General features: G+C 41.9%; 1 long non-coding RNA gene across 1 annotated transcript; it reads right to left on the reverse strand.

Annotated features, from left to right (window-relative positions):
• Window positions 1-21,390: 21,390 nt before the first annotated feature.
• Window positions 21,391-24,336, reverse strand: LOC138578854 (uncharacterized). The gene is made up of 2 exons (XR_011304000.1): window positions 23,181-24,336; window positions 21,391-22,340 (listed from the first exon to the last, which is right to left on the reverse strand). It is a non-coding gene; the product is annotated as an uncharacterized lncRNA (long non-coding RNA).
• Window positions 24,337-25,576: the final 1,240 nt, after the last annotated feature.

Consider the following 25,576-nt stretch of genomic DNA (forward strand, 5'->3'; position numbering starts at 1 on the left):
GTAGCCAGGCAGCGTAGAGTATCCAAAAATTGAGCAGGGTGGGCCCCAAATACAAACACAGCAGGCCCCTTTGGTTCCACACCCAAATACTCTGTGAAAAACAGTGAAACAGTGAAGGAATCACAATAAAAATGTCATGTGCTGCTTCTAGTAGCTATCCGCTACTGGAATGTCCAAAAATTAGGCTTGGATGGCTCACCGTCGCTCAGTTGTGAAGCCGTGACCTCCCAGGGCCTATTGTACAAAATGGCCGCCAACCGCGTGTGTCACTCCCCTCTCCACGGCATAATTCGGAGGTGCGCCTCACATCTGATCATCGCGCACCTTCCGAGGTTGACCGCCTGTCCCAGGTCAGTTGTCCGACGTTCGTCGCCACTGTTAGCGGTGTGCGGTCACCGCCGCCCCGTGAGCCCCCCACTGACCCGAACACAAAGACACAGGGGGCCTGATCACGACCTCGGCGGTAACGCTAACGCTATTAGCGCGGGGGCTTTTAGCGCGACCGCCATAGCCCCTGGCGCTAATAGCGCGGGATCACGAGTTGGGCGGACTTGGAAGTCCCCATTCCCCATTGAGCCCATTCGGGAATGCCCCATTCCCCATTGGGCTCAATGGGGAAAATTCACGCTCTTACCGCCGGCGGATTTCCCGCCGGCGGTAATAGCGTGAAATTTCAGCGGATTTCCCCCCAGCCAAGAGCTGGGGCGAAATCCGCCGAAGCCCTGATTCAGCGGACCGTTAAATCCGGCGGTAATAGCGCTACCGCTGGATTTAAGGGTTACCGCCGAGGTCGTGATCAGGCCCAGAGACTAGGTGCTGGTCGTGTGTGCTCCCAGTGGCTCTGCGGCCGCCGGGAACACCCCGTTTATTTATATCAGCACGCGACGGAGTGGACGTCACTCGTCGCGTGCTCGCCCTTAAAGGGGCAACGCCACATATCCTACAATGGTAAGTACACTTCAAGGTGGGCCCTTCTGATACTCTGTGAGCCCTTGGTGACCGAGGTGTGCAAGTGCACAGGGCTGCCCTCTACAAAATTTCTGCTCCAGAGCAGAAACCTTGACAGGATTCGCCCCAAGAGACCTGATATGCATTAACTGCTGGAAGCCCTTCTTCTCTACTTAGAGGGACGGAGACATGGGCACATATTTTACTGGGTTCAATATACGTAGGGCTCACACAATGTGGTTCTCAAATACAGTAAAGTGGTTACAGAAGTCATCTTACTGGTGTGTTGGGACAACTCTTCTCACCCAAGTTCATGCAAGAATAGATGTAAAATGACCGACAGTCACGTGTAGACCCAATCCCTGCCGTTTCTGATCTATTTCAAAGTAAAGTTTCCCAATCCTTCAGAGCACCTCTTACTTTAGAAGATGTGCATATACTGGCCAATCATTGGACAGTGTAGAAAAACACACTTCAGCAAAACATGCGGACCGAAAAAACTATAATCCTTTCGACAGCAGCAAAGAATCTACCAATTCTTAAAGCCGTCCGAATCTATCCCAAGGTGACCTTTCAGTAAATGTGTGGGTGCCCTTGTTTCAACTCCTCACAGAACCGTAAATCAGGCAAGCATGACCTCCTAACACGTGGAGTAGGAGCACCGAGATCTTGGGCTGTGCTCACAGAAAGGCACTGAGTGAGTGTCCTCAGGGCGGTGCTGGTGCTGTGCTGCGGTACGGCGCACTGTTAGGACGGCCATTCGCCTCCCATAGTTTGCAGACATAGGGCTTGATTCATGGAAGTGTTTTATAATGGCGCAATCCCATAGGAAAACGTGCCATGAATCAGGCTGTGTCCCACGTCCAGCACACACCCTGTGCAGGCTGGTATAAGTCTCAGCTTTTCTCCATAAGAAACCAAGCCTTACCGCTCGCTCACACTCTCGTGTGCTATTTGGAGCACAGGGGAGCAGAGTGATTCCACAGTATGTGAAGCATGACTTTTTAGCATGTCGCTCTGCATCAGCAGAGGATCACAAGGTAAGAGATTAGAGGCTCATCGCAGCCGGCAGAGCAGGGAAGAGGCAGGTGATAGGGACTGGCGTCACGTAAGAGGTGGGAAGGGTGGATGATAATAAATGGGAAGAGTGCATAACGTTGCATGCTGTGTGAAATAATTACTATAGTTGCAAAGTCCAAGAGCGATTTATTTAGGATCACATTACTTTGCATGGTGCACTGTGACCTTCTATTCGGAATGGGGAAAATAAAAATAAAACCTGTTTATGCAGTGATTAGTATCAGGTCAGTCATGTTATTTGTGTACTTTACAAAGCATCACACTAAAACAAAGTCTTATTAAATCACATGAAACCTAACCAAATATTTATATAAACGAAAGTTTTCGAAATATGTGGTTAAGTGCTTACAAAGTCAACAACCCATTTTCACCACTTAACCAAAGTGTGTGACCCTGTGCAAACTATTTAATCTTTGCGGTATCTACCGTCCAAGGAATTGATTCAGTTCCCAGCTTATTAATAATAGTGACCATTCTTATATCTTACACCACAAGTTATTTGCTCTTTCATTACTCACAGAAAATGATGTCACTTCCAATGGTGCTTCTAGGTATCAAGACTGAAGGCACTCCTCGTAATGGTCTTTTGTGTGATATCACATTGTTGGACAAATGTCAGCAAAATCATTACTGAACTGATGAGTTGCCTGTCAAACACTACATTAAGATCGTCCTGCTTAGGTTGCTTGGCCTTTATGACTGGCCCTCCTCTTCGATATGGGCCTTTTTACTGATTTTTGCCCCTGTGTTGGGGCTGTGGGCTGGTGACTGTGCTGTTGCTGTCAACCCACCCGGGCTTGTTATTACACTAGAGAATTTGCAGCAGTGTCATGCAGGCCGAGTGGAGCAGTGTGTGGACATGGCCAGCACCAGTGCCCAGGATTGTCACCTTGCATCTCATTGTTTTTCATGAACATGGATAAATAGTCCTGCCCTGCCAACCAGGGTCATCAGGTGTGTGAATAACAATCTGCTGGCCCAGTATTCCCTGGCCAGTGCACACTGTTGTTGATTGGATTGTTATGTTACTATGACTGACTGACAATTAAAATAATAAAGTTGCCAAAATACCACAACATAATCAAGCTGGGCTTAAAAATAAATGTTGGGGCTCAGAAATAAGCCCATAGAAAGGCTTGTAAGATGTAACTCGGAATATGTGAGTTCTTGGTTCCACAACAGATTCAAACCTCAGCCAGAGGTTGCAAGTGCTGCAAGGGCTGAGCTCTGGCAAGCCCCCTACAAATTAAGCACTAATCATCGCCCTGTATCCATAATGGTTCTACAGTTTTTCGTGCTGCGTCTTTGTTAACATGCCATTTGCCAGTAATGTTTTACCAAGAGAGTGGAAGTGGGTGGCTAATGGGTACAAATGACTCTGTACAGAACCATATTGCAAGCTGCTTCTGATGCGCTTCTGTGTCTGAAGTGCGAAATCGTTTTGTAAACTTGGCCCTGTTACTCATTGTACAGGCGGGACACGTCAGCTGAACTCGGCACAAGCCTCTTGAACGAGAAGGCCAAGAGGCTGTGGAGACTGGAGTTGGCTGTAATCTGCACCCTGAAAAGCAGAGGATCCGGAACGTAGGATGCCGCAATGAGTTATTGGACAAGTTGGCACAGACTTTGAACTCATGACATCTTGCACGGCCAGGCTGCAGCAAGAAGGAAGCCCATAGAAAGGCTTGCAAGATGTAACTCGGAATATGTGAGTTCTTGGTTCCACAACAGATTCAAACCTCAGCCAGAGGTTGCAAGTGCTGCTCCACGTGACGACTAGATGCTTGTTCCCGCAGGCCTATGTGGGAAGAAGCTCGTCACAGTTATTTCGCTACTATTGTACAAGGAGCATTTCTGGCCCTGAAAATGCTGGGCATTGCACCTTACTAGGTCTGCAACAACAGCCGACTCCGATAAACGTTGCACTTTTCGGTTTCGTAATGTATCTTGAGGTTTTAGTTACGTGAGCAGCAGGCCCCGAAACTATGTGCGTGCCTGATGGGTAGAACCCCGTCGCGAGTTAAGAAAGCCCCGTTTGGGCACGCCTGTGCACCTGGATACAACCGCCAACTGCTTCCCCTTCAGTGCCAGACATACACATGCAAATAGAGGCCCGCCGGAGCTGCCACACACCGGGCCTGTTTCTCACGTCCCCACAACAGGCGCTTGCAAAGTGCACCATCTGCCAGGAGTCGCGCTGGTGTTATTGTTGCGCCTGCAAACAGAGATTTGCATAGGGCCCCCGACCAGTCTGCGCAGGTACTGGGCCCGAGCCTCCGCCTGAGAGTCCTTTGCGCGCCCTTTAGCCTCTGTCTTTCCCATGGCTTGATTCTGCAGCGCTGCAACCGCCTGGCACTTATCACCAGGGGCGGTTTATTTACATTGATCCGACATAGCACAGTCCCCATAAACAAGATGCAAACCAAAAAAAAGGGCCTTTTTACAATTGTATAACCAGGCTATAGGCTCAATATAGTTCCGATTTAAATGCTCACTGCACACCCAGCCCCCAGCCCTCTTTGGCCCTGCTGCCCCTTCCGTCGCCTCGCTGTGACGTGGCTTCCCCTTCCCTATTGGCTTGTGAACTGGGTCACTCCCGACAAGTGCTTTAAATGGGCCGGTTGTACCCGGTCCTCAGTACCTGCACTGCTTATTTTTTGGCCAATGATAGAAGTGTACCAAAAAAGTAGTGGAACTGTGACTCTGGCGGGAGACAAGGGTAGGAAGGAAGGGAGCAACGTGCAACACATTTTTCAAGGGTTGCAGTCATGCTGGTTGAGAGCCAATGGAGTTGAAACTGATTTCAGTTTAGCTGCAACCGAAATGCGGGAGTAAAATGAAGCAGTGTGCTTTTACTTCACAAAGAACAGTTCCGGAATGGTGAAAATGCTTGCAAAAAGTAGTGGATCTGTTAACAGTAAAAAATGTAAGTAGTGGAACACCATTCCCGACCGTTCCCGCTCACTTCGACCACTGTTTTGGGCATTGGCGTACCTGCACTTCTCAACACCTGAAAGAGAGTACTGCTACTCAATTATGCTGCAATGTGAACATGAAAGCTTTTCATTTCACTTTATCGCAATTTAAAGGATTTTATTTATTATTTATTTATTTGTATGCTTATAGAGGGCCGCAGGCATCAGGGCGCTTGACATAAAACATTCGAGTAACAAATCAAGAGACAATCACGCACAAGCAGAAAAACAAATACCAAAACAAGTAACTTAACAGACAAGCTATAAAGGTATTGGGTGATGCCGGGTGTTACAGTACAGGGCATATAAACAGCAGAGCTAGGGTAGGAGAGCAACAGTTATAAGAAACTACGACAGTTCGCTAGTTAGTTCAGTACAATTCTGAAGTTAGTCTAGGAGCACACATGCTGTGCAATCAAACTTCTGTTTAAGTACAAAGGTAGGCTGCTGGACCCACAGCCCACGACAATACAATCAGTATTGGCAGTAGGACACCACTCATCAATTTGAGTTCTCTGGAGGACTTTTAAGTCTTGCATTCTCACACGGTTAGGACCCAATATGGAATTAAGCCAGGCCAATATTTTGTTTTTCAGGGCCTCCCTGGATTCAAACGGGCGTGGCCTGGATTTAGCTTCTGCAGCCTTTGATAGCAAAAGCAGCACCCTGTTTCCCCTCCTCTCTACACCACCGGTAGTGCACATAATGTCTCCTTCAGGTCCCACCCTGCAGAACAAAAGGATGGCTAGTCCTGCAAAGCTGCGAACTCTGCGCACTAGGCGTGGAACACAGTTTCGCTAAGTGGACTTCACCTGTTACCACTGGTGTTCTTTGATGGGGTAGGGATTCATTTGGCAAGCCTGGGAAATTCCTTTTTGAAGATGTTTCTTGTTCATTAGCAGTGTGTATTCTAATATTTAAATGTTTAAGTAATGGAAGTTGTGATGGAATGTTTTCGACTGAAAACTCGCGCACAGCTCCAGTTACCTACCTAATTTCTTATTAGGCAATGAAAGCAAGCAATAATAAAACTCCTCTTCTGAAGCTTAGTTTACAGCTATGATATCTGCTAGTTTGATACGCAAAAAATAGAAAGTCTCATTTAATATAGATATTCAAACTTTCTTAACATAATGATTAGCACCAAACTTGAAGTTTGTGTGAAAGGATCTCAGATACACTGCTTTACCATGTACTCTTTGGCACATAATTTAATCTCACTGGGCATTGCCTGCAAACAACAAAGTGTGCCTAAAAGAGACCCGTGCCCAAGGTGCCTCGTTGAAACAACTGGCTCTGACAGCGCTGCTCCGGAATGTCCGTCTTCGTAGTTTGGTGAGTAGCTGCATGTCTTTTTTTTCCATTTAAAGCACTGGGCCCGACTATCCCCCTTATCGAGATGCAGGACTTGGTGGGCTTCCCCCCTAAGGGCGGCACCTGCCGATGGCCGTCATGGAGGGTGCAGTCACCTAGCATAGCGCAGACAGACCACACAGTCGCCTTTGTGCCTCATCAAACTCATACCATGTCTCCTCTCCCCCCAGTCACACCAAACTTGTAACCCCACTCCCTTAATCCCACCCTGAAAGCCCCTTACAGTTCCCTAAGTAAAGAGGCAGCACCAGTTGTCTGGGTAGAAGTTAATATTGCAGCAGCAAGCTTTATTGAACATCGAACCAGGTGTTAGCTTACAGGTGATCTGTTTCTCCACCACACCTCAAGATTCTTTGATGGGCGTGGCTTCCTTTTCCATCCCCGTCCGGGTTTGTGAGGACGCTGTCGGGAGAACCCCTTCCCTACCTAGCCCTTCCCTCTCTACCCATGGACATGTTCTCTTTATTTCATTTGTATTTCATTTTCCCAATTCTTTTCATTTCTCCAGTTCCTTGCCCATCCCCATTCTATTCATTCCCAGATTCTGTTCATTCCCATTGTCTTTCATTTCCCCAATCTTCCCCATTCCCCCACTTCTCTTCCTTCCGCCAATTCTGTCCATTCCTCATTTCTTTTCACTCCACAATTCTTATCATGCCCCACTTCTTTAGTTTCCCAATACTTTCCTTCCCCAACTCTTTCCATCGCTAATTCTTTAATTGCCCGTTACCTCATTCCCTGCCGACCTTCTGTCGCACTTACCAGCTCTTTTGTCTTTGACAGGAGCAACATTCGTACGTGCATTCTGCACGCTATCAGAAGATCCCTTTTTGAATACACAAGGTACAACGCTTAATTTTAACACATTCTTGTTACACACTAGTTATTTCAATTTTTTCAACTTAGCTGACTGTCAGTTCTTTTTTGTTTGTTTCCATGTCAACACCTTGGCACACATGGATGGACACTTAAAATTTTGGTATGTGATTTTTCTGCCTTTACTTGCATGAGTTCAATATATTGATGCCTGGTGTTTTGTATACAATTAACTGTAAAAGAAAGTGTATGCCAGATATTTTGTACAGCCCTGAAGAAGGTTACAAACCGAAATGCATAGGCATATGTACATGAAACCTTAACCATTAAATTTGCCTGGCCTCATTGAATATGAAGGAATAATATTTGATGAAAGAACCAAAGATGAATGTGAATAAACAGTTCCTTTGTGATAATTCGAACCATTTGTAGTGAAGAATTCCTATCATTTTGAACAACTGATCAAAACAATAGCACACACGCAGCCCGGTTAAGGGCCAAATGAGAGCATCAGTTCCAATAGAGTGGAGTCACTCTATTTTTGGTTTTCTCGTGGGTATGAGGCATGACATGGTTTATACATAACAATGATCAGTCAAACAGGTAAAATTCAGTCTGTGGATGATGAGTCTCATTCAGCTACCACTGCCTTGGGCTCATAATTTAATCTCCCTGTTAATTGCCTGCAAACTTGGGAGTTCACAAAGCACGCCAACTTCAATACAGATTGTTGGTGTAAAACCAGCCAGAACCATCTGTGATTCCTGTGGACACCCAAGAGTTGGTTGCCATAAGATGACACTCAAACGTGCCGGTAATGCCACAGCAGTAACCGTTATACTATCTCTGTGCTAACTCAGTTTACACTTCGTTTAATTCCTCAGTGGGGGATACCTCGGCCAGCTTGACCAGACCCCACCACTGCCCTCGTAATTTGATATCGAGGGTGGTACTGCCCCGTCCTTTGAACATGCGATATTCCCCACTTTGTAAGTCACCCATATCTTGTATTGTCCTTGAATAAGTACGGCTATTAATCCGCACAGTCCATGCTCCTCCTACGTCCCCTTTTGCAGACTGCTCGTTCCTGGAATATTTCCATGATTCGCCCATGTGCCACTGGATATGTTCCTGATCCAATTGGCACCCCGTGCTTCTTGTGCCCTTTCTATGGTAATTTGTACTGAAATATCCAGTTTGACAAACCCTGTGATATAACATTCAGGCCTACCACCCTACCGCCCCACCTTTGTTCGGCGTTGATTAAACCAGTGCCCTGGCAGTGTTAGCATGCGTACCCTTCAACCCCAGTCCAGCTTGACACCCAATGTTTGAACATCTCTTGGCCACCCCCTGACCTTCTGTGTATAATTCACCACCCTCCATACCTAATCCACACATTTTTTTCTTTTGTTTTCTCTCCCCTTTCTCCACACCCCCTCCCCCCCACTTTCAGTCATATATTTGGACAGTTGGCCCATCAATCAGTCATTACCTCTCTAATAAACATCCCTGTCCTACTGATGTACTAAATTTCCTTAGGCCTAGACCTTGTGCTACCCTCCTGTGTGTGGGAGACAGCAGGGAATATTTTTAAAAGACAGGTGTATGAGTGCACTAGATAGATTAGATGCATGGTTTGAGCGGCAACATGTTCCTACACAGCCCAGTGCGCATTGCTTATTAATTGTACAGAACACCCATCAGATGAGATGCCGGTTTATTTACACCTATTTTTGATTAATCGGGACGACCGCACTCCCGTTAACTCCCCTTAATGCATATAGTGTCGGGTGTATAAGGGCGCTAGAACGAGCTAGTTGTATTTATTTATTTGTAGAGCGCACTAGCAGCCCAGAGGCATCGAGGCGCTGTTACAGGAAATTGTACGTAAGCTTCATTCAGTGGTTACATAGGAACAACAAAGGTCTCTTGGTTGCAGATACATAGATAATAAACAGAAGTAGAAAAGAAAGGTTTCATGGTTAATGAACACATGGCCTGTTCCGCAGGCAATTTCTGTTATGGGATCCCTGCGCCGCCACCAGCCACCCTTCAAATCCTGCATCTCGCCAACAGATTCGCCAACGTAATTCCCCTGTTCACCAGAGAGCTTTTATGCGCATATAGCTATTCAATCACTTAAAATGTTGCATTACAATAAAACAGCGGTACTAAGTGGGATGTTGGGTGATACTAAAGATGGGAAATTCTTCCTAACTAGTGGCTACAGCTCGGTGGGCATGGCCCGCCCCCACGCAAGGTAAATACGTCCCTGCATGGTTAGCTGGGCAACTCATCATAACTGCACCTCTAAAATTTCAGGCTTGAGGAGGAAGGGGGAATTACGTCAGCCGGTGGAACTTGTGGTAAATAAGTATTATCAGAGAATGTGTGCCGCTTATAAACAGGCCCCGGGATAGGATTCTCTCTGTGTGGTACATGCATAGGTGCTGTGTACACTTGGAAGGACAGCCGTTTTAAGGAAAGAAGACAAGGCCACATGCCAACCTACCAAATTCAAATCTGACACAGCTGGCATGCCCCCCCCAACCCGGTGGTAGCCAGATAATCTTGCAGCATTCTTTCGACCCCCTGCGCTATGCTGCCTTCACTGTTTACATGCTAAGGTATATGGTGCAGACTGTATCCACACACCCCACACAGCAATTGTTAAATGACATGTGCAATCTTGTGTTTGGCCACCAGGTTTAGCAACTTCCCAAATAGTTACTCATGGAAAATCCGTGAAGTACATGGATTCAAAGCATGACCACCAATGTTATGTTGATTTATTCACCTCACCGCTACAACTCCCAGAAAACAAAGCTTGCAATTGGTAAAAGGCGCAGGTTACTGCTGGTGTGTGTACATATATGTACATATATATATATATGTATATATATTACACGGCCGACGGTAGTGGCCGTGTAGTTATGGTTAAGTTGCTGTTTCCATAGGAAGAGCATTTTTTTGGACGGCTTATAACTTTGCGCTCCCTGGACAAAATCTCACCAAACTTTACAAAAAAAGTATATAGCCCACTTTGCCTTTTTTCCCATAGACTGAATGGGGAAAAAACTTTGCTCACGCCTACAGCCCAAACCGCTGGATGGATTTTCACCACATTTGGACCAGGAGCAGCGCCTTTGTCTCGAAAGCGTGCTTTTGTAAGTTTGGTGAAAATCCGTCGAGTAGTTTTTTAAAAAATGACCAAAAAGTAGGTCAACAAAAATCAGTGATATCTATGTTCAGTCTGCAGACAGTGTCCTGATTGGCTAATCGGCTTGCGTCATGGTCGCGGACATGCGACGTGTTCGCTGATTGGATGGTGAAGAGCGTGAAGTGCGTCAGATTTTTGGAAAAGCCTGCCATATTGTTTTCGCGGACAGCGCGGTGTCAAATGGTGGGGAAATACAATTTTGGCAAGTGTGTTGTTTTGTAAGACTGGGGATCGTGGGGGGTAAGAGATGGTTCGAATATTGTATCTATTTAGGTGGTAGGCACCGCTATTGTGTTCATTGTGTCCACGGACAGTAGCACTGTCCTTGGTGTCCGTAATCGTTCCATATGGGAATGTCCCAAGGAAACTATACCTGTCCGTACTGTTCGCAGGCAAGTTGAAACTGTTCTAAGAACGCACACAGTGTCCGGGATGTCCGCAAATAAATGAAAATGGAGGTGTTCTGAGGACACTATATATGTCTGTACTGTTCGCAGACAAGTTGAAACTGTTCTAAGAACACACGCGGTGTCCAGGATGTCTGCAAATAAATGAAAATGGAGGTGTTCTAAGGACACTATACCTGTCCGTACTGTTCGCAGGCAAGTTGAAATTGTTCTAAGAACACACTTGGTGTTCGGGATGTCCTCAAATAAATTAAAATGGAAGTGTCCTGAGGACACTATACTTATCCGTATTGTTCGCAGGCAAGTAGAAACTGTTCTAAGGACATCCAAGGTGTCCGCGGACATTAAAAATGCCATGAGGCCTAGTTAAAAATGTTTGATTGTATGGGTGTGATCTATGGGTGTATTATGCTGCGGTGGTTGCTGCCAGAGCCTAGAGTCTTGGGTGCATGGTCGAAGGCCATGCACCCAAGACTCTAGGCCCTGGCGGCAACCACTGCAGCATAATACACCCATAGATCACACCCATACAATCAAACATGGGTGTGATGTATGGGTGTGATATGTTTTGGAGTTGTGGCCAGAATGTACCGAAGACTGAAGTTGTAAGTACTGAAGTTATAAACTATTATGGGTGTGATATGTTGTGGTGGTTGTGGCAGGGTGCATGGGTGAAGGTTGTAGGCTGTAGGCTGTATACTCAATACTCTAGGTCCTGACCACAACCATTGCACCATATCACAGCCATAGATCATACCTATAGATTTGATTATCTTTCAAATGGTTTCAATTATACTTACTGCATGATTTGTTGACATTCGATACATTTTTTATATGAGTTTGGTACCTGGAGGGAGTATTCTTTTTCAGGTTCTGTAATAGAAGAAAAGAGAATGTTAGTGTATGTATTCTATAAAGACTTATTACATTTCATAATACATATTTATTTCAGTATTTATTTTTTGACCCTCATATTTATTTTACAAACCAGTGTACTGTGAATTTTGCTCAGTTTCTGTGTTTGTTTTTGAAATCATTGGGTCTGTGGGAAAAAGAAATCCTTGTAGGATTAAAAATAACCTTTTTTGTTTTGCTACAGTCTATTTGTTTGTTTCCTTTCAGTGTTTACTTTTGTTTTTGGTTAATGTTCAATCTGTTGGATTGTTGCAGATTTCTGAAGCAGTTACATACCTGTTGGCATATTGTAACTGTCTATTTTTAGTTGTTATAAATCTTGGGCTAGTTAGATACCAATTGGCGTATTCTAACAGTTTATAGTTTTTTCTTTGAACTTTTCTTTAATGTTGAAGTACAGATTAGTTATTACATTTTGGTTTTAAGAAGATTAAAAAGCGTTTGTAAGACCATCCACATTTTTTTGCAGATTTCTGAAGCAGTTAGATACCTGATGGCATATTCTAACTTTAATTAATATATATTTTTTTATTTAGTGGTATTGATTTATCTATTTGGTTGTTATAGAATCTTGGGGTATTAGGATACCTGTTGGTATATTGTAATAGTTTATAGTTTTCTAATTGAAGTTTTGTTAATGTTTAAGTACAGATTAGTTATTAAATTTCAGTTTTACGAAGATTAAATAAGCATTTGTAAGATTTGCTGTGTAGTCTCTGCTTTAGAGTAATGGTACTATCATTACATTCGAACCATCCACATTTTATTTTTATATATGCAGTGTAGTGACCTGCATTGGTTGTGGCTCCTGCGTGGTAGATTATACCTATTGTTGTGAAGGTTTTTCTACCAAGTGATATTGACCATGTGTGAATCCAGTCAGCTTGCAGTTGTTTTTGTTATCATCTGCATTGTAACATAGAAGCATTAGTATTACATAGTTACTATGTGTTTGTATTAGTTTTGAGGAGCGATTATCTGAATTGCAGTTAGTACATAATCTGCCATGGTTTGCATGTTGTACAAATTGCTGAAATGGAATGGATTCACAATTTGGTATGGATACATACACAAAGCGCTCGTTAGGGATTTCTTCTTGTGTATCATTGTTGCAGAGAGTGCAGGTATGTTTCCACTTGTATGAAATCTGGAAGAGTTCATTTATAGTTATGTTTTTGTTTTCCAATACTTGTAGTAAGTACATTAGACATGCTTGTGGTTCTTCTTGTGAGTTTATAGTGAATTTTACCATTCCAGCACAGTAGTCCAACTTTTGTCTTATTCCGTGAACACTATACGTGTAGCAAGGATTGTTTTTTGTGTTTCTGTGAAGGACTAACATTTGCAAACACAGTTGGTCTGTACTGTGTAAGTAAATGTCAACAATTGGTGGCAATTGAAATAGAATATTAATTTCTACATTTGTGTAACAACTTACACCAGTTACATTTGAAAATTTGAATGGACCAGGGAGTTCTGTGTCCAAGTCATTTTTCGGAGTGTATGTTGCCTTTCTGAAGAAGTACCTAAGTTACTTTGACTAATAGGTTCTTCTTTACTTATTGTGAATGATAAAGTATTAGCTTCTTTTACTCTCTTTGGAGGATTTGCAGTCAGATTCTGTTGCATCTCTGTTTGAATTAGTTTTCTTTTATGTTTTATTTTTTGTGGAACAGGATGTGTGTTTAGATTGGGGGTGTATAGTGAACGTAGTCTATTGTATTCTAGAATGCAAAGAATATCAGGGTTGACTTTACTTGCATCAAAGTTGATTAGAAATAGACCCTCAAGTGTACATAAGCGTGATAGTGCTACGTAGCTCATGCCTTCTTTAAAGACTGTGTTACCAATATCTATTAATGCTTTGTCTAGGGTAAGACCTTGGGATTTATGAATGGTGACTGCATATGCTAGAGTTAGCGAAAATTGTTCTCTACGTACATACATGTCTTTGAAGAGAAGGAATCGAGCTGTTGAGCGCTCTATCCTTTTTACTTCTGAAAGTTTGTCAAAGAGTATATTGACAAACTGAATGTTGTTGTCACGTGGGTATGTTTGAAAGCTAACAACTGTACCCAGTGCTCCATTAACTAGTCCTTGCTCCACGTCCAGGTTACGTTTAAGCATTACTCTACATTGTAAGGATAATTGTAATATTTTTTCCAAGCCAGCTGTGTTTGAGATTGAATTTTCTAAGGTATTTAGTCTTGTTGTGGCTTGTTGACACATAGGTAGTGTAATACCATGCACGTCTGTGGAGCAAATTTCAATTATTGGTTGCATTTCTTTTTTTAACATTGTTTCATTGAATTTGGAACAGCTTGCAAGAGTTGGCATTAAGGCCATACAATTGACATTTTTTGTGCTAATTGTTCCATAACATCAGTAGCACGTGAGTTATCGCCATAAAGTGCATGGATGTGCTGGGTTTTTAATATTGTTTGTGCTTCTTAAGATAATACACCAACTCTAATACTTTTTTAAATGTTGGCATACGTGAGGTCTGTAGATTGGCGCATGTTCTCTGTTAATTCTCTGTATTGGAAATGTTGCCAAAGGTAGACATTTCCTATGCTGCCAATAGTTTTACGGCAGAGTTTGTGTCCTAAGGTTTTAAAAATAGGTTCACCTTTCACTGGTGTCAATTGAAGACGATCTCCAAAAACAATAATGTGTTTTCCTCCAAAGAGTTCTTCGTAGTTTGTTTTAAGTACTTCTTGCAATCTGAGATGAATCAAAGCCAACATTAGGTTGGAGACCATGCTCACTTCATCTATTAGTAGCATTTTCATTTGTTTCAAAACTCTGCGTGGTTCCATTGCAGCTTCTGTAGAAAGTTTGTAATAATCTAATTTGTTTTGGTGTTTTTCTGGAAGGAGTAGTAATCGGTGTAAAGTGACACTGCCTATGTTGTGGGCAGCTAAACCTGTGGGGGCAGTTACAACAGCTGACAGTTTGTTGTTTGTCAATTGTTGAAGGAACTTGCTGATGGTTTTGATTAAGAATGTTTTACCTGAACCAGCTTCACCACTGACAAATAGTAGTATAGGTTTATAATTTTGGCAGGTACATTATTTATTTTCATGTTGTATACCATGTGCAGTAATCGGTGTAAAGTGACACTGCCTATGTTGTGGGCAGCTAAACCTGTGGGGGCAGTTACAACAGCTGACAGTTTGTTGTTTGTCAATTGTTGAAGGAACTTGCTGATGGTTTTGATTAAGAATGTTTTACCTGAACCAGCTTCACCACTGACATATAGTAGTATAGGTTTATAATTTTGGCAGGTACATTATTTATTTTCATGTTGTATACCATGTGCAATTTGTTTTGGTACTTCTTCGAAAATGGTGCGCTGCTCTGTGTTTAGTTTTGATTGTAGTGCAGTTAAGTCTTCTGTGTCTTCTTCAAAGTGAAACATGGTGCTTTCTACTTCTGTCATCTTTGCTTTCAGCGGGTTTTATATTATTTTTGTATGCAAAGTTTTGGGCTATGTAGTATAGACACATGTTTTCCAAAGTGGTACTCCTGTTCGGGTAGTATGTGTGTAGTAAATTGTTTTTCAAAATGTCTTGGCTGTTATGATCATTTTTGGCTATTGTTTTTATGTTGTCATATGATTTGAGAACTCATTTTCTAGATTTAGCAGGACCAAGACTTAGCCATACTATATTTTCAGATTTTCCATACAAAGCGGTACCAGTTAAACGATTTGCAGCTTTGTAGGCGCCACATGCCACATTCTCTATGAGAGAGCATTTTTATTCCTAAACTGTACAATTTCTGAGATAGTGTTTTGTCTGATGATAGGTCATTCCAGAGGTCTTGAAGCTCTGTTTTTCTGCTTTTGGTAAGTATGCTGTAACATATTGTGCAACTGCAGTGGAATTGTCTGCAATGTACTCCACATTTATGTTTGCATTCCATAAGTGCGAAATGATTGCATTGTAATCAATGATATATTTTGATTCTTCTTTTCTTTTTATGTAATATGTGTTCTTAGGTTATTTACCTTTAACATTCTGTCTAACTGAAGACATGAAGTTGTTTACTTCACCTGTTTCTGTAACTGGTCTAGGGAAACCAAACCGGCATTTGGTGTAGTATTTCCCTTTATTTTTGTATTTGCAACGACAATATTGGCCACATTTGTGTCTTTGAAATTGTACAATTTGTGCATGAAGGTCACTATTTGTTGTTTGTGAAGGGATTTTACAAGTGACATATTTTTGGATGAACTGCAAAACAGTGGCATCACTGTCTTGACCAAATTTAGGAGCATCTTTAATCCATAAAAGCATGTGGCTTTGTGGTGCTCCTCTGGCTTGATATTCTTTACCTCTAAAAGAAGTGTTGCACTTCTCCAAGTGGAGGAACAGTTTTATTACAAATAAAGTGTAGCATAGCAATGAAACGATGATGGAAATATCTTGAAGCATTAACAGGATCTAGAGAGCAAAGTTCTCCAGGTGTTAGTATATCTATGTTTGTTTTGTTTTTGTTTGATATGCGTAGGAAATCATGTAAATCTTCCCATGCATATTCTGCACAACTTAATGTAACAAACCAAGTGGGTGGTCCAAGGTTTTTGATCAAACAACATACATCTCTGTGACGTCGGAACCAGTATTCTTTCGTACCACGCATGCTTGCAAACAGATTTGTAATACTTGATTGTAAAACCTCATCTTTTTCTTGCACTTTTTGTATTAATTGTGCAGCCGACATATTTTGAAACTGTGTTCCTGATTTCAATATGTATGCAACTCCGTAACATAGAGTTGCTAGTTCACTTTCAAAGAGTAGGTGGAATATGTATTCCACATTTTGTCTAAATCTGGGATCTTCAGAATACATTCGTAATGAGCTGTATTCAGATACTGTTATTTGAGTGGGTCTGTCATCGTATCTTCCTCCTTTGCCAGTAGGAAATAGAGGAAAAGCATGTGTTCTATACTTTTTTCCCATATGCTCATTGGTGATACTTTGGTTTGTCGCATTTTGTACATTTCTAGTGCATCATCTATGCTGTCTTTAGAGTGCAATGGATGAATTGTATAATGGTCTAATATATTGGATACTGCTTTGGTATCCAGAAGTTCAAATTGATCAGTTTCTCATTGCTCTTGAATTATTTCAGTTGTTCCACTTAAGTTTTCTTCAATATTTATTTCTTTGTAGTACTCATTATTTTCTTTTGAATATTGCAAGGCTTATCTAACTTTATGTAAGTCGACAAGTTGTTGCCAATTTATTTTGTCTTTTGTTGGTACACCATTTACTAAGATAATTAAAGATTGTTCTATTGGACGTTGCACTCCTAGAGTGTGTACATTTTCTGTCAGATTTAATGGTAAATAAACTACTTTGCCACAAATACCTTTTACCAATTCTGAGGGAGGTAATTTAGCTGTTTTTGGTTGAAGACGTATTATTGCTTGAAATGGGTGTACTGTTTGAATTATGATGCTCTTATATAAATTAAGTTTTTGCAGGGATTTTGCTAGTGGAAATAATTCAAAATGATTTGTGATAGCACGTGAATGAGTTTGGTTGTTGTCAAGTTTTGTAGTGCAGTAACTGTAAAGTATTAAAGGGTCAGTTATTTCATATTTTTTTTCTGCTATAAGATAGAGAGCTAATTCAAACCATTTAGAATCTTCATTGTCGTCTATTTTGTATGTTATGTCTATAGTTTTTGTGTTCGTTTTATAAAAAGTTCTGCGGCAACACACACACATGGTTTGACATTTCTGCGGATGTACTTTTAAATTTTAGTATTTCTTTTTTGTATGTGATATAGTAGAAGGTTGCCATTTGTACAATTGTTGCTAGTTTGTTGTAAAGGTATTGCGTTTTGTAAGTGGCTTTCACTTCCAAAATATTTTTCCTGGATATGGTCAATTTCTTCAAGTAGTTATTTGGCTGTACCATGTAGAAGATTGTTATTTAAATTGGCTAGTGCTAATGCAGGACTTTTGGCATAGTACAGTTTATAGACTAGATTTCTAATAGTTGGATGATGAGTTGATATCATTTTGATATGCTAGAAGGTGCTTTTGCAAATTGGTCCTGAAATGCAGGCTAATGAATGTCCTTGTAGCCCTGTGTATTTATGTACTGGACAGGTATCCATATTTTGCAGCAGTTTCATTTTGATTTTGTCTTTGCCTTTCACATATTGATTGAGAAATTGGCGTAAAGATTTGAAATATTTTTTGGGAATGTTACACATTGACGTGTATGACCATTTGTATACTGGATGTTGTTTTTGTCCAGTCGAATGGAGAGGTAATTCTGAGTTTTCAGGGGATATTTTTGTAAGCAGTATTTCTTGTTCCATTATGGTATTACAAATTTTTTCATAACCTCGTCCACTGCTATGTATAGCAATCGTATTTGTTTGCTTTTGTTTGTATGCTTCTTCATTAAAATATGGTTCTGTGTTTGTGGTGTGACTCCATTCACCTCCACAGATATTTAAGAAGTAATTTCTGTTGACATTCCGTTTATTGAGAAGTCTTTTTTTTAAGGATTGTGTATGATTTCTCTCCTGTTTTTATAAGATTTAGAAGGCCTCTGTGGTGAAACATTTTAGCAAAAATATTTTTTGGGGTATTTTTACTTGTCACTATATCAAGATTTATAGGAGTAGTTTTAGCAGCAGTGGTAGCTGAATTCTTGAAAATCGTTTTCTGTTTCCTTTTACATTTTGATAGAGGAGGCAAAGTTTCTGTACTGGAAACATGTTTAGTTTTGCTAAATGACTGTATTAGCTGTTTTGTCTGAACTTTTTGTACAAATTCTGCTAGAGATGGATGCTTATTTTGGATACTTCTTTTTTCATTTGCTCTACTTCTACATTGTTTTCTATGGACTTGCTTTTTGGTAGGCATTCTTTGGGGTCTGTTGAAAAAAACAAAGAAGGTATGGGTTGGGTTGTTCTGCAATGCTTGTGTGCTGTGTGCGTGAGTGTCTTAGTATGATGGTGGGGATGCATGACATGGTGTGTGGAGGCTATTCTTCTATTTGTGTGTTACTATACTGGGTTCAGATGACAGTAGAAAATAAGCTAGTGGTGAGGAGAAGCACAAATACTAAATCTAACGGCACAGGATTAAAACAGTACTTTGTTCTGCAATAATAACATTCTAGAGGCTGAGTTATGTCATTTGTGCGCCGAAAAAACGGGGATTTGTGCAGAATTCTGTCTGCAAATTCCTGTTTAACAAATGGGTATTTGTGGACAGAATGGTGCTCTTATCTTTTTTTTATGCACAAATACCATGAATCAACCGCACACAGCGTTTGAGTAACAGTAAGAATATTATGGCAGTATTGAATATTGTATTACTTTTTTTGTATGGAAAGATTAGGTTTCTTCTGAGTTGTTGTTTGTACTTTGGATTCTGCTGCTTTTCAGGAGAGTGCTCTTCACTGTAATTGTAAAGGAAAGAAGTGTGTAATTGTGTGCGTATATAGTATGTAGTTTCCTTTGACTATGTACAGCCTTCATATTTTATTTACATTATGTTAGTTCAACATGCTATGCAAATAAGTAGAATAGAAAGTGTATGAAACACACTTTCTTAAGGCTGTGTTATTGGATGTTAGGAGACAGAACAGAAGAAATAATTATATACTTATTTTGCAATTTTTATAAGGTAAATGGCAGATACTTTATAGAAAAGCATGGAATGTATGCATTTGTGAAGGTGTGGGTAATAAATCAGAAGTATATTATGTACAGTTAGTGGTGTTATTGCAATTGGGAATTTTTCAATGTTAGTGTTTATCTGTGTGAGTGTTTGAAGGTGCTTGACCTTATCCTGGCTGTGTGTAATTGTTTAGATAGCTGTGTGTGTAAAATTGTGTTTAGATAGACAAATCTGGAAGTGACAGTTGATTGTAGTAGATGGGAAAAATGACAGTAAGTTTATTTTGTAGGTTATACAGATTAAGTGACAGTTACTCTGTTTATATGCATTCATAAGATTTGTATTTGTACTGGGCAGAAAAAATGCATACCTGTTGTTTGTATTCATGCATGTGGATATGCATACAGCTGCAAGAAGAAATCTTGGAGACTTGTGCAGTAGTTTGTGTAGTAGGTGCTTTCCAATGATATGAAACTTGTACTCAGAGTGATCTACAGTACATTTGAAGTGCTGAACTATGATGCCGTTATATTTAGAGGTCTTGAATATGATTGTTGGATGGCTGTGTGACGGTTTACCTGTATCCAATGAGGGAATGGCACAGAGAGTGATGTGTACAAGATGCATTTAAATACAAAAAATACCACAAAAGGCTCTTTTCAGAGCCACCACTTCCTCCCAAATAAAAGTGCAATAATTCTTATAGGGCAATACTCCAATTTCTTTGATGTTTGCGAACTGTCCGCGGACTTCTAAAAAAAAAAAAAAAACAGTAGCCTGCTCAGTTTATTTCCCACTTCTATTTTTTGACTGTGAAAGGCGGCTTTTGTATTGTTTTTGTTTTTTTACACACGACACAGTAGGAGAGGAGGGGAAAGGAGGGTAAAAAAACCTACTTAAGGGATCTCTTGAATTAGTTGTTTTTCCATGGACAGCATGGCCAAAGCATTCTGACAATCCTCAGTCATTGTGTTTCTCAAGAATGTTTTAATTCGCTTTAGGGTGGAGAAACAGCGCTCAGACTCGGCTGTTGTCATGGGTGTAGTAATCAGAATTTTTAATAACTTCATTGTCTCACTAAATGCTTCCTCGAGATTGTTTTCAAAAAACAATTTTATTAAAGAAATTGCCCCACTTGAACTACAGAATTCTGGTCTCTCATAAACAATTGAAAACTCAGTGCGCAGGCTTTCCTTGTTCAACATGGGGTACGCTTGGACAGTTGCATTCAGTGCATCATTGGGAAAAGACTGTTCATGTGTTTGAAATAGGTCACTCTGCAACAATTTGGCCCCCTCCAAGTGGTTAGTAAATGCAAAGCGTTCTTGGGCTTGTGTAACTATAATATCACATACTTCTTTAGCCAAACGATTCAAAGTGTTCATTGCATTGTGACCTGAAAAAGTTGCCTCTGATGGAAGTTTAGCTTCCAGATTGTCACTGCTTCCACGTACTCTGCCAATGCACTTGATAAAAGTTTCAGTAGCTTTCTGCACATACACAGAGTCAATGTCTCGCTTCTGAAGCTGGTTATATAGAATGTCGACATGGGGCATTGAACAAAAAAGGAAGAAAAGGAACTCCTTCTCTTTCAGAGTTCGAATGAATCCATGGACCTCATGCACAATAACCCCCTCAAAATCAGTCTGTCTTTCAATAATGAGCTCAAAGCATGTACGGATTGCTGCCCTGTGCTGATATATGGCTTCCACTACCCGAATATGGTAGCTCCAGCGAGTGCGAGATGGTTTTGGAAGTCTTTGATCTGATACCTCATCTAGAACTGCGGTTCTTTTTGGAGAACGAGAAAAAAATGTACAGAAGCCAGAGATATCACAAAAGAAACTCAAGCTTCTGAGATTTTTGAAACAGCCTGTTCAATGATGAGGTTAAGCTGGTGTGCATAGCAATGTACAAAATGTGCATTTGGATACACTTCAGCTACTTTCTTTTGGACACCACCAGACACCCCCCTCATTACACTCGCACCATCATATGTTTGCGCAATTACTTTATTTTGGTGGCAATCTTCAGGGAATACTTTGTCCAATTTTTCCATTATGGCAGTAGCAATGGTCTGCGCACTAGAGTCTTTCAGATGAGAGAATCCATAAAACCTTTCAACAATTCTGTATCGTTCATCAATTTAGCGATAGACTAGCACAGACTGAGTCTTAGTGGAAACATCAGTTGTATCGTCAGCCTGAATAGCCACATAATCAGTGCATTTTAACTGCTCTATAATGATCTCTCTGGTGACTGTGAGCATGCAGTCCAGCAGTTCATTCTGAATTGTTTTTGAAGTGCCCTTGAATACTGTTGCATTTTTTAAGTGTAGTTCCATTGCACTGTCTATGCTGGATCCAAAATCCACCAGGCCTCTAAATACACCAGGATTTAAAGAGTCTTCAGTTTCATCATGGCCGTGTAAAGCCAATTCAAACTCACCACAAAAACGCACACAGTCTATTAACTTTGACAAGATGTATCAGTTTTTATCCACATCCTCATTATGCCTCATCACGCTCCGGCGCTAGGCATCATCCAACTGTGTTGCAATGTTTACACTTCCCAACATGCGCAGCTGTAATATATTCTCAATATGAGATTTGCACGATTCATGTCTCTTGCTTTTTTCTGACAAATGCTTTAAGTCAGTGACTCCTGTTTTTGTCCAGACCGTTTCACCTCCAAACAGCAGGCAAGGGAAGCAGAACAAAGAATGCTTAGCAATGCTACCAGTGAGCCATGTCTTCTTTTCATACCACACCATGGAAAATGTGCGTGTGTAAGCCTTTCCCCTATCTTTTGTGGACTGTTCAATTTTTACATCTGGCCGATCAGGCCCTAGTCTTTTCACCTCCAGTTGTTCACTGTGTGCAAGTCCGGAAAATGGTTTTGATAGTAATTGGTCCACTGAATTCATTTTCGGCAAAAGTGACACCTGTTAATAAGCAAAACGATTATGTACATGTATATGTAGATGGGATCATGTAGTCATTGTTAGGTATCGTCTTCAATAACACATAAGTATCATTAGTCGGTACTAGACACAGATAGCGTCTGCAATTATACACAACTCTGTTGTACTTATCATCGACCAGTACAGTTAAGTATAATTGCCGATGTTATCTATGCATGTGTTAACACACATGCCCATTAGCAAATGTGACAGCAGCCACACAGTACGTATTGCAGCTTGTTTGGCAAATTAATACTTATGGAAGAAATGAGGCAAGTTTGTTCTGTTAATACTGTTCTAAAAAAACATCGTTTAGAATGTAGGGAGATTTTTCTGACTGCATGACACAACCCCAACCCCTCCCAAGCACTGTGGGAGCAATGGTGAAGATTAGAAAGAAGGTATTCTGATGTTTGAAAGACCGTGGGATTTTACAGCAGTAAAACAAATTACTGTATACCATTCAACTGGAAGATACCAGGACATCATGAGGTAAGTGGGAACCACCACCCAAACCTATCCTTCAAAAAACAGTTTCCAAATGGACAGGTTTGCTTCCGTTGAACCATAAGCAGGCCTTTTTGCATTATATGTATGACTTTCCATTTTTACATGCCACCCTCTCAGCTAGTCATAGATGCCATTCTGTAGTCTGTACTGTTCATCAGATTTTCCCCCCACCTCATTGATCCCCACAAACATGGGGTTCTTTTAAAAAAAAATTAAACAAGATAGCTGTGTGCCTTCTTTACTACAGATGAACACAAACAGAGTTGGGTAGCCCTGAGCACTAAACCCTACAAAAGACTCATGCTAGCTCACCTCGTTCTGGAGAATGGTCAATGCCATGAACTCCTTCGAAGGCTATGGGAAATTCAAATCCCGGGAGGTGCACTGTGGAGGTTGAAGTCCGATGTTCTTAGTTATACAATTGCCCTGGACTGGTTGGATTTGTTCATGTATGGTGTTGCTGATGGTCTATAAAGAGAAAGCGAGAGACTTATCTGAGAAAGGGCAATATAGGCTCAGAGCAGTATTAAAATGGTTTTCACACATGAAGGAGAGAGAGTTAACTGCCTGTAACATTGAAGCTGCAGCAGAATAATCATTAGTACAATGTGTAAAGAAAGTACCAGCAACTACCACCATGTGCCAGTCATCAGTTGTATAATGCTGCAATATATACATTTTGGTAATGTTTTCATTCTGGGGCTTTAAAAGTGCGCTTTGCGGAGCACACATTACAAGTTTAATTTGCTGCAGCCCTTCAGGCACCCGATTTATAAGCACTCTGCGTGTCCTTCGCTGAAGTCCTGTTAAAAACAGCATTGGCAAAGCCACTGAGATCCTGTTCAAACACACTGTCTACGAGTTTATGAGTGTGCCAGCCACTGCCAGGCCATCCATGCGTTAAATTGTATTGCGCACGTCTGACTCTACAAGTTGAGGCTCCAGCCAAGTGGAGTCTCACTATCGTTTGTAAAAGAGGACTCCCCCGACCCCCCCTTATGCCAGCGCAGGATTAATGCTACTGTCCCATTCAAGGTAACACCGTGGAGACAAACACCTCAGCAGGGTCGCGTGCTGGCCTGCAATTACTTTGCATCCAGTCACTATTAGATTTGACTGCATTCCCATCACCGCATGTTGCAATTGGTTGTTCAATGGTTACATGACTGCAGTGAAACACACACACATGTGAAGTGTCCAGCGCTGTCTATGTCATTCCCGTGATGCCAACTTATTTGTCATTGACTTGTTTGGGATTGCAGATACCATCTCCTCATGCATAACGAGCTGCGTGCCTGCAGCAGCAAGGCACTCCCTTATAAAGCCCCCCTAATCTGGGCAGTCCTCTGCCATTTGCAACTTCAGTATCATTTCAAATTGGGTATTATTTCTGCTCATGTAGATCACATTTACTTTTCACATTGTGCGAAATTGTTTTTACATTTATGAAATGTAACTTTGAGATTAAGCCCAGTCTATTTTAACGGCCTTCGGTGCATTCTGCCAGCATCGAACAATAGTGACAAGTGCGAACAAAAAGCGCAGCCTTCATTATTTATTTAAAGGTGCAATGCAAATTGGTGGGAGGTTCTGCGAGTTCATCTCGGTCACAGTGTTTGGCAAGCACACTTGGATGTATTGTGTCTATGATTCTAGTAGAACACAAAACCCCTTCAGCTACAACAGCACACTTTCTTCATTTTAATGAGTTATCATACACATAACCGGAGTAAACTGTTAAAAGACGCATTTTCCAAGTTAGTGGGCCTGTTTGTAGAGAATGCAGTGCTCCGATAAATGTCATCTGTGCAGCTATAAGAGGAGTAGTGCTGCGGGGTCCGTAGTGGTCAGTTCCTGCACAATCGTCAACGGAGAACCTGCTGCTGGAATTGCATATTGCAGAGAAGCATGCTGCCCCACAGGTGACTGAGCCCAGCATGATGCTGAGCAATGTAAGGGGCCAGCGGCAAGGAACGCCGCAGCAGGGGAAGGGGAACGCATCAGGCCGAGACAGAGAACGGAGGACGTGAGCCACACAGGCACAGATCATGTGGCCTCGAGTGAGCATTAGATTAGGCTGGCCTGGTCCTGGCTGCCCGCCCCCCGGGTGGGCCCGGGTAACTGTGATAGGGTCTGCCCATAAGAACGAGACACTGCAGACTGTTGCCCCCCACCAGTCTGGGGTGAGAGCAGGTGGGACTGTGAGGCCATTGCAGACAGTGGGCGGAAGCGACCGGTCCAGAGGCGCTGCGTGCACATTGAAACTAACTGGCAAGGGCCGGCTGAGTGAACCCTTTGCGACGCCCCAGATAGAGACAGCAGTCATGCTCTCTAACACAGAGGCGGCGGCACCTGCATCTCGTGAATAGCTTGGAGCGTGAGGGAAAATCTTGCCAGAGCTGAGAGCCCCCTTGAAAAACAGACCATCAGAGGACTGGGCTCTCCAGGTGGCGTGTGACTGGGCCAGGGAAAGAGGCAAAGAACGCTGTGGCATAGTGCCCCACCCCCCATGCAAGTCAATAGCTGGGATACAGATGTAATGGGGAAGAGCAATAAGCATCAGCAAAGGCTACCCTTTGGGCCCAGCATGACGTCCAAGAAAACCAAAGCTCTGGTAGAAGCTGCCATGGGGCCTGAAAGAGATGGGGACTGCGACAGCCTGCAAAGGAGCACATGCAGCTCTTGAAAGGGAAATGTTGAAGGAATTA

The sequence above is a fragment of the Ambystoma mexicanum genome, chromosome 1p, assembly GCF_040938575.1.
Source record: "Ambystoma mexicanum isolate Mex_15411 chromosome 1p, UKY_AmexF1_1, whole genome shotgun sequence".
Classification (NCBI taxonomy): Eukaryota; Metazoa; Chordata; class Amphibia; order Caudata; family Ambystomatidae; genus Ambystoma; species Ambystoma mexicanum.